At 43.8% G+C, this 13,376-nt stretch overlaps 1 pseudogene; it reads right to left on the bottom strand.

Annotated features, from left to right (window-relative positions):
* Nucleotides 1–1,330: 1,330 nt before the first annotated feature.
* Nucleotides 1,331–1,448, bottom strand: LOC124797040 (annotated as a pseudogene).
* Between the last annotated feature and the right edge of the window lie 11,928 nt (nt 1,449–13,376).

Here is a 13,376-nt window from a genome sequence, read left to right as displayed (position 1 = left end):
TGTAGCATAGAATAGAAGAAACTCAGTATCATGTATGAAAAAGGGTTCGTTTAAAGAGAGATGAACGCCTGCGTCCCTAGACTTTGAGGTGTTGTAAAGGAAGTATGCCGATTGCCCATAATATTAACGCCAGGAATAATTCCGCCCACAAAGGTTATTGGCAGATATGTGCATAGGAACTTTGAACACTATGTAAATTATATTTCCAATAGGGAGGAACTGGTTAGCCGACTTCCTGACATTTCAGTCCTGGAGTGCACTTCTCTTGCTTCGTCTGGCATAAAAGATATGTATTTAAGCACACCAACAAACCACATAATCAATGAGAATATCAGAGATCGCATTGGAAGTGAAATTGACGAAGTGCTTCTGTTACTAAAGTTATTTAAAATTTGGGATTGGCACATATACACATAACCAGGGTTTAGTAATGAGCTCATGTCGGAATGACTTGGAAACATTTTTATGACTTATTTCGAGTGCAATATGATGATGAAGTTAAACAATTTTTGTAGTAGCACAATTTCTGTGGGCCAGGTTCAAGATGAGGTCATCTTACTATACAAAGGTTCATTTGAAGACTGTGATACCTTTTAGATAAGTTGAGCAAATTACAATATCCAGTTCACTATGGAGCACAGCAGTAAGACGAATCTTCCCTTTTTAAATCTGTATGTCAGAACTGACATGAGTTTGGCCTGCTACGATACCTTTATGAAGCTGACAACTTTTGACGTCGTTATAAATAGAACATCCACCCATTCCATCTCAAAAAGGCAGAAAATTAGTGCTCTACTACAGACTTCGTAGCGTCCCACTATCCCATGAAGCTAAAGATGGGAATTGAAGGTAACACAGTTCATAACATATTCAAAGTATTACGACGCTGACTGTGTTTGTAATATTAAAACAAATATATATTAGAGAAGCTAATTAGTGGACATGCCCCACACACATCAAGAGTTTAGATCCTTCTCACCCGAGCAAGTAGCATATAATTTGCTGGTAAATTCCTAGGATTCTTTTCTATGACAATGTTTCCAGCGGAATCGGTAGGCGTTTGATTTTTGAACATGCAACTCTGGCTCTTTACATTTCAAGGAATCATGGCTTAAAATAAGACACGAAAACTAAACTGAACTCCGCCCGAACAGGACGTTAAGGCCCAACGGTACCGATCGGCCACCGTATCATCCTCAGCCCACAGGTATCGCCAGATGCGGATATGAGTGGGAATGTGATTAGCACACCGCTCTCTGGGCCATGTGTCAGCTTACGAGACCGGAGCCGCTAGTTCTCACTCAAGTAGCTCCTCAGTTTGCAACCCGTGTGCCAACAGTGCTCGGCAGACCGAATAGTCACCTATCCTAGTACTAGCCCAGCCCGACAGTGCTTAACTTCGGTGATCTGATGGGTACCGGTGTTACCACTGCTGCAAGGCCATTGGCAATAATTAGATACAGAGGAACTGCAACACATCAGGGATACATAGTATGCGACGATTGTAAAGCTACATATATAGGTCAGACAGGAAGGTTTAGAGAGCACATCAACGATTTCAGCTCGAAGTTGGCACTTTTTTTTTGGTCATCAGTTTACTGACTGGTTTGATGCGGCCCGCCACGAATTCCTTTCCTGTGCTAACCTCTTCATATCAGAGTAGCACTTGCAACCTACGTCCTCAATTATTTGCTGGACGTATTCCAATCTCTGTCTTCCTCTACAGTTTTTGCCCTCTACAGCTCCCTCTAATGCCATGGAAGTCATTCCCTCATGTCTTAGCAGATATCCTATCATCCTGTCCTTCTCCTTATCTGTGTTTTCCACATATTCCTTTCCTCTCCGATTCTGCGTAGAACCTCCTCATTCCTAACCTTATCAGTCCATCTAATTTTCAACATTCGTCTATAGCACCACATCTCAAATGCTTCGATTCTCTTCTTTCCGGTTTTCCCACAGTCCATGTTTCACTACCATACAATGCTGTACTCCAGATGTACATGCTCAGAAATTTCTTCCTCAAATTAAGGCCGGTGTTTGATATTAGTAGACTTCTCTTGGCCACAAATGCCTTTTTTGCCATAGCGAGTCTGCTTTTGATGTCCTCCTTGCTCCGTCCGTCATTGGTTATTTTACTGCCTAGGTAGCAGAATTCGTTAACTTCATTGACTTCGTGACCGTCAATCCTGATGTTAAGTTTCTCGGTGTTCTCATTTCTACTACTTCTCATTACCTTCGCCTTTCTCCGATTTACTCTCAAACCATACTGTGTACTCATTAGACTGTTCATTCCGTTCGGCAGATCATTTAATTCTTCTCCACTTTCACTCAGGATAGCAATGTCATCTGCGAATCGTATCATTGAAATCCTTTCACCTTGTATTTTAATTCCACTCCTGAACCTCTCTTTTATTTCCATCATTGCTTCCTCGATGTACAGATTGAAGAGTAGGGGCGAAAGGCTACAGCCTTGTCTTACACCCTTCTTAATACGAGCACTTCGTTCTTGATCGTCCACTCTTATTATTCCCTCTTGGTTGCTGTACATATTGTATATGACCCGTCTCTCCCTATAGCCTACCTCTACTTTTTTCCGAATCTCGAACAGCTTGCACCATTTTATATTGTCGAACGATTTTTCCAGGTCGACAAATCCTATGAAAGTGTCTTGATTTTTCTTTAGCCTTGCTTCCATTATTAGCCGTAACGTCAGAATTGCCTCTCTCGTACCTTTACTTTTCCTAAAGCCAAATTGATCGTCACCTAGCGCATTCTCAATTTTCTTTTCAATTCTTCTGTATATTATTCTTGTAAGCAGCTTCGATGCATGAACTGTTAAGCTGATTGTGCGGTAATTCTCGCACTTGTCAGCTCTTGCCGTCTTCGGAATTGTGTGGATGATGCTTTTCCGAAAGTCAGATGGTATATCGCCAGGCTCATATATTCTACACACCAACGTGAATAGTCGTTTTGTTGCCACTTCCCCCAATGATTTTAGAAATTCTGATGGAATGTTATCTATCCCTTCTGCCTTATTAGACCGTAAGTCCTCCAAAGCTCTTTTAAATTCCGATACTAATACTGGATCCCCTATCTCTTCTAAATCGACTCCTATTTCTTTTTCTATCACATCAGACAAATCTTCACCCTCATAGAGGCTTTCAATGTATTCTTTCCACCTATCTGCTCTCTTCTCTGCATTAAACACTCTTAATGTTACCACCGTTGCTTTTAATGTCACCAAAGGTTGCTTTGACTTTCCTGTATGCTGAGTCTGTCCTTCCGACAATCATATCTTTTTCGATGTCTTCACATTTTTCCTGCAGCCATTTCGTCTGAGCTTCCCTGCACTTCCTATTTATTTCATTCTTCAGCGACTTGTATTTCTATATTCCTGATTTTCCCGGAACATGTTTGTACTTCCTCCTTTCATCAATCAAGTATTTCTTCTGTTACCCATGGCTTCTTCGCAGCTACCTTCTTTGTACCTATGTTTTCTTTCCCAGCTTCTGTGATGGCGCTTTTTAGAGATGTCCATTCCTCTTCAACTGTACTGCCTACTGCGCTATTCCTTATTGCTGTATCTATAGCGTTAGAGAACTTCAAACGTATCTCGTCATTCCTTAGTACTTCCGTATCCCACTTCTTTGCGTATGGATTCTTCCTGACTAATGTCTTGAAGTTCAACCTACTCTTCATCACTACTATATTGTGATCTGAGTCTATATCTGCTCCTGGGAACGCCTTACAATCCAGTATCTGATTTCGGAATCTCTGTCTGACCATGATGTAATCTAATTGAGATCTTCTCGTATTTCCTGGCCTATTCCATGTATACCTCCTCCTCTTCTGATTCTTGAACAGGGTATTCGCTATTACTAGCTGAAGCTTGTTACAGAACTCAATTAGTCTTTCTCCTCCTTCATCCCTTGTCCCAAGCCCATATTCTCCTGTAACCTTTTCATCTACTCCTTCCCCTACAAATGCATTCCAGTCACCCATGACTATTAGATTTTCGTCCCCCTTTACATACTGTATTACCCTTTCAATATCGTCATACACTTTCTCTATCTGTTCATCTTCAGCTTGCGACGTCGGCATGTATACCTGAACTATCGTTGTCGGTGTTGGTCTGCTGTCGATTCTGATTAGAACAACCCGGTCACTGAACTGTTCACAGTAACACACCCTCTGACCTACCTTCCAATTCATAACGAATCCTACACCTCTTATACCATTTTCTGCTGCTGCTGATATTACCCGATACTCATCTGGCCATAAATCCTTGTCTTCCTTCCACTTCACTTCACTGACCCCTACTATATCTCGATTGAGCCTTTGCATTTCCCTTTTCAGATTTTCTAGTTTCCCTACCACGTTCAAGCTTCTGAAATTCCACGCCCCGACTCGTAGAACGTTATCCTTTCGTAGATTATTCAATCTTTTTCTCATGGTAACCTCCCCCTTGGCAGTCCCCTCCCGGAGATCCGAATGGGGGACTCTTCCGGAATCTTTTGCCAATGGAGAGATCATCATAACACTTCTTCAATTACAGGCAACATGTCCTGTGGATACACGTTACGTGTCTTTAATGCAGTGGTTTCCATTGCCTTCTGCATCCTCATGTCGTTGATCATTGCTGATTCTTCCGCCTTTAGGGGCAATTTCCCACCCCTAGGACAAGAGAGTGCCCTGAACCTCTATCCGCTCCTCCGCCGTCTTTGACAAGGCCGTTGGCAGAATGAGGCTGACTTCTTATGCCGGAAGTCTTCTGCCGCCAATGCTGATAATTTATCAAAATTTAGGCAGTGGCGGGTCTAGATCCCTGGACCGAAGACGTTTTTTTATTATGAATCAAAGACGCTACGCCTAGACCACGGGTCCCAGTTAAGTTGGCACTAAACGCGCATTTACGCTGAACAGATCACCGTGTCACCGACAACCGAAAGAGTACGTTGGTTCTATATTTCCAATTCAATGATAATACCCTTAATGTTGAGAAGAGTTTGAGTTTTACCGTGCTCTAAAAAGAAGATCTGTTTCCACTCTGAATGCGACTGTCCAAGCAATAGGGATTACTCCTATAGCTCACTACTTTACTGTCAAAAATCTTTAGCTTCCTAGATTAGCCTTTTGCGTTTCTCCACTAATATTTGAAAGGAGTATACTGGGGTGCACTTGTATGTGGCACCAGAACAAGATAAAATTATGCTACAAAGGATGAATGTCTCTGGTAGGCTCGATAACGCGGATCGCTGACTGTGCGCGGCCACAGAGCTAAGCATATTGCTTCATTGGAGTAACAGAGCGCTGGACACTCAGTTGTAAGTAGCTGTCTGTGAGGAAAAGACGATGGTGTAGGCAATTTTGGTGGTGAGCTGCTACCAAGAGTTACGTTAATGTAGGTATGTCAGTATTGTTGAACATGGATGCAAAAGCCTTCATGGAAATAAGGTAAAAGTGTTAATTAATTAGGATTTCTGTTTCGCCAGCACGATAGTATAGATATGTTGGCTGATAACGTGTAATCGTTGAGAAACCCCAGAATGTATGAAAACGATTTTGATAAAGGCTAGTTAAATACACTCCTGGAAATTGAAATAAGAACACCGTGAATTCATTGTCCCAGGAAGGGGAAACTTTATTGACACATTCCTGGGGTCAGATACATCACATGATCACACTGACAGAACCACAGGCACATAGACACAGGCAACAGAGCATGCACAATGTCGGCACTAGTACAGTGTATATCCACCTTTCGCAGCAATGCAGGCTGCTATTCTCCCATGGAGACGATCGTAGAGATGCTGGATGTAGTCCTGTGGAACGGCTTGCCAAGCCATTTCCACCTGGCGCCTCAGTTGGACCAGCGTTCGTGCTGGACGTGCAGACCGCGTGAGACGACGCTTCATCCAGTCCCAAACATGCTCAATGGGGGACAGATCCGGAGATCTTGCTGGCCAGGGTAGTTGACTTACACCTTCTAGAGCACGTTGGGTGGCACGGGATACATGCGGACGTGCATTGTCCTGTTGGAACAGCAAGTTCCCTTGCCGGTCTAGGAATGGTAGAACGATGGGTTCGATGACGGTTTGGATGTACCGTGCACTATTCAGTGTCCCCTCGACGATCACCAGTGGTGTACGGCCAGTGTAGGAGATCGCTCCCCACACCATGATGCCGGGTGTCGGCCCTGTGTGCCTCGGTCGTATGCAGTCCTGATTGTGGCGCTCACCTGCACGGCTCCAAACACGCATACGACCATCATTGGCACCAAGGCAGAAGCGACTCTCATCGCTGAAGACGACACGTCTCCATTCGTCCCTCCATTCACGCCTGTCGCGACACCACTGGAGGCGGGCTGCACGATGTTGGGGCGTGAGCGGAAGATGGCCTAACGGTGTGCGGGACCGTAGCCCAGCTTCATGGAGACGGTTGCGAATGGTCCTCGCCGATACCCCAGGAGCAACAGTGTCCGTAATTTGCTGGGAAGTGGCGGTGCGGTCCCCTACGGCACTGCGTAGGATCCTACGGTCTTGGCGTGCATCCGTGCGTCGCTGCGGTCCGGTTCCAGGTCGACGGGCACGTGCACCTTCCGCCGACCACTGGCGACAACATCGATGTACTGTGGAGACCTCACGCCCCACGTGTTGAACAATTCGGCGGTACGTCCACCCGGCCTCCCGCATGCCCACTATACGCCCTCGCTCAAAGTCCGTCAACTGCACATACGGTTCACGTCCACGCTGTCGCGGCATGCTACCAGTGTTAAAGACTGCGATGGAGCTCCGTATGCCACGGCAAACTGGCTGACACTGACGGCGGCGGTGCACAAATGCTGCGCAGCTAGCGCCATTCGACGGCCAACACCGCGGTTCCTGGTGTGTCCGCTGTGCCGTGCGTGTGATCTTTGCTTGTACAGCCCTCTCGCAGTGTCCGGAGGAAGTATGGTGGGTCTGACACACCGGTGTCAATGTGTTCTTTTTTCCATTTCCAGGAGTGTATTTCATTTTTGTATTGCTTTTAAGATTTCTTAACTGAGCTATGTGTAAATTGATGATTTGCATTTATTTTGGGTTATTGAAGTTATAATACTTGCTAGCCGGCCGAAGTGGCCGTGCGGTTAAAGGCGCTGCAATCTGTAACCGCAAGACCACTACGGTCGCAGGTTCGAATCCTGCCTCGGGCCTAGATGTTTGTGCTGTCCTTAGGTTAGTTAGGTTTAACAAGTTCTAAGTTCTAGGGGACTAATGACCTCAGCAGTTGAGTCTCATAGTGCTCATAGCCATTAGAACCATATAATACTTGCTGTTTAAATCTCGTTGTTTGTGAATCAATCGTGAGTAATGTAACTTCAACTGTCAGATGTTTTTGGAAAGACAAACTTAACTTGCAATATAATTTTGCTAAAAAGAACTGAGTGTTGTATCGCAATAATCGGTAGGGCCTCCCAGCCCAGGTCATATATTTTTTAGAGAAGGGAGTTTTCTTAAATGTTCTCGTTTAACAGCGAAATGAATTTCATGTGCAACACACCACACTGCTGAGCCTGTAGCTAGTATTCATATTTTTTTATGACAGAGCAAAAATGGTTCAAATTGCTCTGAGCACTATGGGACTCAACTGCTGAGGTCATCAGTCCCCTAGAACTTAGAACTACTTAAACCTTACTAACCTAAGGACACCACACACATCCATGCCCGAGGCAGGATTCGAACCTGCGACCGCAGCGGTTACGCGGTTCTAGACTGTAGCACCTAGAACCGCTCGTCCACCCCGGCTAGCATATGAGAGAGCAGAATATATTGCATTACTCCGTTGCTGCTTTAGGGATAAGACAATTTAATATATTTGTTATGTGAACAAGGCCTTAGGATTCAGTGCTTAAGGGCTGAATGTACTTTGCAGTGACTGTATTTCGTTTTTAGTATTGGGAGTTGCATTGCCCAAACGATTCGTAAAGTATTGCTGACAATAAGACAGTGTAAGCACACCACTTGCACTTAAAACACGCTACACGATAATTAGGAGTTTTGTAGCCGCTCCACAGTCCAGACTTCATTCAACGTAATCGTATTTTTATTTTATTTTAAACAACGTTACGTACTATATTATTTTTGTGAAAGACTGATTTTATATTACCACTCAGGCTGTATTAATATTTTACATTTTGACTGTCCACTTACAGCGTTTCTTTCTTCTTACTTCTTTTTAATAAATGAGATCAATCTTTTCTACACTGTGTAACATTCTTGAATGTAACTTAGCACATGTTCGGCCGCCCCCACCCTTCACGCCTTCTATACTGACGGTTTTTGTTTCCGTCGCCTCTGACGCTACGTAGAACATCGGCTCCGTTGCGGAGCTGTAAGTACTTCCTGCCTGTTGCCGCTGCACAGCCTAGGTGCTCATAGCATGTATGTCCCACATGATCTTTATCGGGATGTTATTTGTATAGGTTCTACGCTATACGCTTAATTTTAATTATGAACTACCGCTTTTAGTGTGATATTATAACTTGACGTGGATGATGGGGAGTGGCTCTCCCGTGTGTTCAAAATGGCTCTGAGCACTATGGGACTTAACATCTGTGGTCATCAGCCCCCTAGATCTTAGAACTACTTAAACCTAACTAACCTAAGGACATCACACACATCCATGCCCGAGGCAGGATTCGAACCTGCGACCGTAGCAGTCGCGCGGTTCCGGACTGAGCGCCTTAACCGCGAGACCACCGCGGCCGGCTCCCGTGTGTGTTCTTTGAAGTATTGTCATACGATACTATTTTTCAGTATCTCCTAGACCATTGTTAAATATTCATAGTGAGTATTGTTTTCTTTGGTAATTTTTATACGGATAGCTTGTGGATGCGTACTCAGTTGACGCGAAACCGGTAGTGACCCGGAATAAGTATTATACAGCCAGTGTGGTTTAATTTCATTCAAAGTGTGGAAAATTACCTGCTGTTGCACGTAGTTAATAGTAACGGATTTAAGATGCACCCAGAAGCGTTTGCTATGGTAGAAAGTGTGCAAAGAACGTTCTATGAAACGTCTTCTTACACGAAAAAAACATGAAATCATTGAAACAGCTTATGAATGGAGCGTTACTTCTTGAAACGGCCACTGAAAAGGACGGTGATCACCATTTCAAATTTAAAAAGTTATCAGAAATTCTGGTACGATGGGATAACGTAAATCCTTTAACAAAAAGCCTGCTCTACCACTAAGATATTAACATTGATGCCAACGAATTGATGAAGTAACTGTCTTATGATGGAGTAATAGATGGCAGAATCATTATGTTTCCTATCCCAGATAAATCCGTACACCTGTATGGATAGTTGGGCGTGTTAAAGCGCCGCGCCCGAGACGGAGAGGTGCGTCTGTCCCGCTGCGAGTCTTTCCGGAAGATCAACGAAGACAATCGTTGTGCCGGCCAATCATGTTGTGGTTTTTAGGTGGTTTTCCACACACCCCTAGGTGCATAATGGTTGATACCCAAGTTCCGCCTCAGTTCCACGATTCGGCAAATATTTAGAAAACTTTAGCCCACTTCCACATAGATAACCCAATACGCATACATTTGCAACACATGTATTCCGCTGCGGGTAATTAGGTGGCCCCAGGAAGCAACAACCATCCCGATATGGCTCCGATGCGATGCTAAAGCACAAGGTAAAGAAGAAGAATATCTTAGATATATCCGAAAGCTGCAGAGAAAGAGAGAGGCAAATGAGACCAAAGATATCGGAGGGATAAGAAAAGGTTGTGAGTTATGTGGAAAATGAGTCCTTATCGGTGTCTTCCATATCTTAGAATAATTTATAACAGTATATTACACTGATGGGCGCTGGATTGCAAGCTCGACGTTGCACTGTTTTCTATCCTCCTCTTTACGAGTTATTGCTTTCTCTGTTAAAAGATGACTCTTTGGATGCAACACAGAACACTTTATTATCTGCGGAATTTCTTAGTGGCGTACGTCTCAGAAACAACAACTGAATAATCATTCGTTATTTCTTTGGAACAACAAAGTTTACAGTCGTGGTAAAAGATTCACGTCGCATCACTCCATACGGCTGTAGTGCGGCGTCTGTGAGGGACCGCGCGTGCTCGAGTAGCATCGGCGGGACGACGGTAAGAAGCAGAGTTGAGCTTCTGACTTGTCTTCCGTTAGGGGACTGCGAAAGCAGCAGAACTACGGGGTACTGGAACTGAAACTGGATCTTGAAATGCAACTGGCCTGCTGGAAGCTTCTCCTGGCCTTATTTAAACAGTAGGTGGAAATACGTTTGTGTCCACGTGATGTGCGGACGGTATTTGTTCTTCGATACCAGAGCTGCTGGCTTCCTGAGGCGCACACTGCTCGGAAGCGTAGCTGGTGCCGCAGCTGGAGCCTGAACAAACGGCAGATGATCACAATGTTGGTATACAGCAGTCTGTCGTGAGATGTTATGCTTCTCTTGTGTGAATACACAGTCGCCAGAGAGACGCTTGAGGGCGACGGGTAGGCAACTCTGCGCGGCACAGACGTTGGACTGGCAGAGGACGCACGCGACCTACGTCCTACATACAACACGATCTTCTTGTAATGCGACGTCTCGGTACTGTTCCCAGCATATGGGTTAGACGTGAACTGTAAAATTGGCAACGCATGGCAGAAGAGATGAGTTTCACAGTAGAGAAGATTACCTTGTTTTCACAGCTTAAGGTATGCACTTTACAATGATTTTTGGACATTCTTTTCACTTTATTCCACACTAGCACTTCTCAGAATACGGAAATCAGAAACCTTTAAGTAGGATACCTGCCACTTACAATAACGAACAACAACAGGTCCTTATGGCTTCTAAGGTTTACAGTGTAGTTTGTGAAATATTTTTTCCTTGTTTCAGGCCATCTGAAGATTTTTCGATGAAATTCCGGGCCGGCCGCTGTGGACGATCGGTTCTAGGCGATGCAGCCCGGAAGCGCGCTGCTGCTATGGTCTCTGGTTCGAATTCTGCCTCTGGCATGGATGTGTGTGATGTCCTTAGGTTAGCTAGGTTTAAGTAGTTCTAATTCTAGGCGACTGATGTCCTCAGATGTTAAGTCCACCAGTGCTTAGAGCCATTTGAACCATTTGAATCATAGCAGCGATTGTGATGAACAGTTGTTACGATTGAAAGTATTTCTGTCTGATGGCGTCGTAGCCGTAAAGATCACACGACGTAACCGTGATAATGGTTCCATGGTCGAAATACTACTCCAACCGCGAAATAGTATATTTTTAGGCAAATAATACTGATCAAAAAAAAAAAAATCTGCACCTAAAAATCACGTGTAGTATAAAAACTGTACACTGTTTTAAGCTCATGTATAAGGTACAAGAAAATATCATTCTACAACTGATTGTAGCGCTACAGGTACTTCTTACTGCAATGTCCATCCCTTCTGCTAAGGACAATCGGAACTGTATGTGCGAAATACTTGATTGCGGGGCCTGTTTCACACAATTACTTTAAATTGATGATACATCTCTATAAATGAAATTTGTGTATTTATTTATTATTATCAACGTGGTAGATAGTAAGAAAACTAATTTATGCTGTTCTTAATCTACTACATAAAAATAATTTGCGATTGTGTTCCTTGGAGTGTAGTATAAATTACACAGGACGACTTTCAAACATGCACGCTCTGTTCTGTGCACTACTAGCTGTACACGGAAGAGGGAGATAAACGCGCCACACCTTCCAACGACTAGGCTTACCACTATGGCTGCAGATGGAGTACTTTATTGTTTGAGAAGCTGTGGTACGTATTTTTCGGTTCTCCGTATTCAGGGCAGAGTCAGAGTGGGATTGAGAATGTAGAAGAATAAAACAGTTTTACACCGCGTATGTTTTTTTTCCGAAAATGTTGTGTTTCGTGCTATAGATCAGTATTACACCTTTGTCACTCTTAAGTGTAAACTAAAGCTAAGTGTAATCTCGAGTGCCAAAGAAACTGGTATAGGCATGCGTATTCAAATATACAGATACGTAAACAGGCACAATACGGTGATGCGGTCGGCAACGCCTATATAAGATAAGAAGTGTCTAGCGAAGTTGATGAATGGGTTACTGCTGCCACAATGGCAGGTTATCAGGATTTAAGTGAGCTTGAACGTGGTGTTACAGTCGACGCACGAGCGATGGGACAGAATTTCCGAGGTAGCGGTGAAGTGTTCTGCATATTCGTCGATCATGGGATATCTAGGTAAACTGCTTTGGCGGATCGCTAAACAACAATTCAAACACGTCGTATTAACAGACTTTTGTTACAGTAAGATAAAGGACAATACATGAGAAATTTACAATGGGATGTCGCAAGCAAAGGGCGAGATGAAACACAATCTCATCAGTATATACAATTTGTAACACAAGCGAAACAACACAGTTCCTAAGTCACTGTTATAGCTCGTAGAACGACTAGTTTGGCACTGAGGACCTGAGATGTTAAGCCCCACATTGCTCAGAGCCATTTGACCCAGAACGGCTAGTTTTCAACGGAGCGCGGTCAGTCGGCGCGGTGCTAATGTTCTCTTCGCCTAGAGGCCGCTGCTGTCTCGGTGTCGTTCTAGAGAAGGTTCGCTCAGTGTACTAATGGCTGACGTCGTCTCACAGCCCTCTCTGCCCTAAAGTTCTTCACCGACATTACGCCTGAATAGTACACTAGTGGATGAAATCTGTTAAGATTAGAATGTTGCCTAACTAGTCAAGGGAACAAAGCTACTGGTATAAAGAGACAGCTAAACTTTATTCGATATGTCTCCGGGTCTTATACAAACGCGACGCATTGCTTTCCATTTATGAGAAAACCAAGAAAATTAAAGCAAAGGCAGCCTGAGGGCTGCAAAATCAGACCCACAGTACAAAGCACAGTACATGCAGAAAAATCTCCGTGTATGTCGCTCGGGAAACCAAGAGAGCAAAATGAAAAATAATGACTGATATTAAACCGTCCGATAGAAGGACTTTCACCAAACAAAATGACATCAAAGAAGCAATTTTCAGCTCTTATGTAGAGTTCAGGTCCGAAAAGGCCACAGAAGACAATACCAGAAATGAGCTGAGCAACAGTCTACAAGAGAGACTCAGTACTGAGGAAACTGGAACGCTGACAACGGCAGTCAGTGCAGAAGAGCTAGAAATTACCATTCTGGAAAGCCCTAAAAAAGCTCAGACGATCTTCCTGTAAAATTTTATCAAATATGTTTGTAACTAATTTAATCAAAGTCTTTAAACATGTGTAATGAACTAGTGAATTCTAACTTCGGTATCCTAGAGAACTTTTTAGGAAGAACAATTGTTTATTTCCTAAACTACAGTTTAGTAACGTAATTGTACA

Source organism: Schistocerca piceifrons, chromosome 4, assembly GCF_021461385.2.
Source record: "Schistocerca piceifrons isolate TAMUIC-IGC-003096 chromosome 4, iqSchPice1.1, whole genome shotgun sequence".
Taxonomy (NCBI): domain Eukaryota; kingdom Metazoa; phylum Arthropoda; class Insecta; order Orthoptera; family Acrididae; genus Schistocerca; species Schistocerca piceifrons.
The sequence above is the reverse complement of the archived record's forward strand: the minus strand, read 5'-3'. Positions and strand labels throughout refer to the sequence as shown.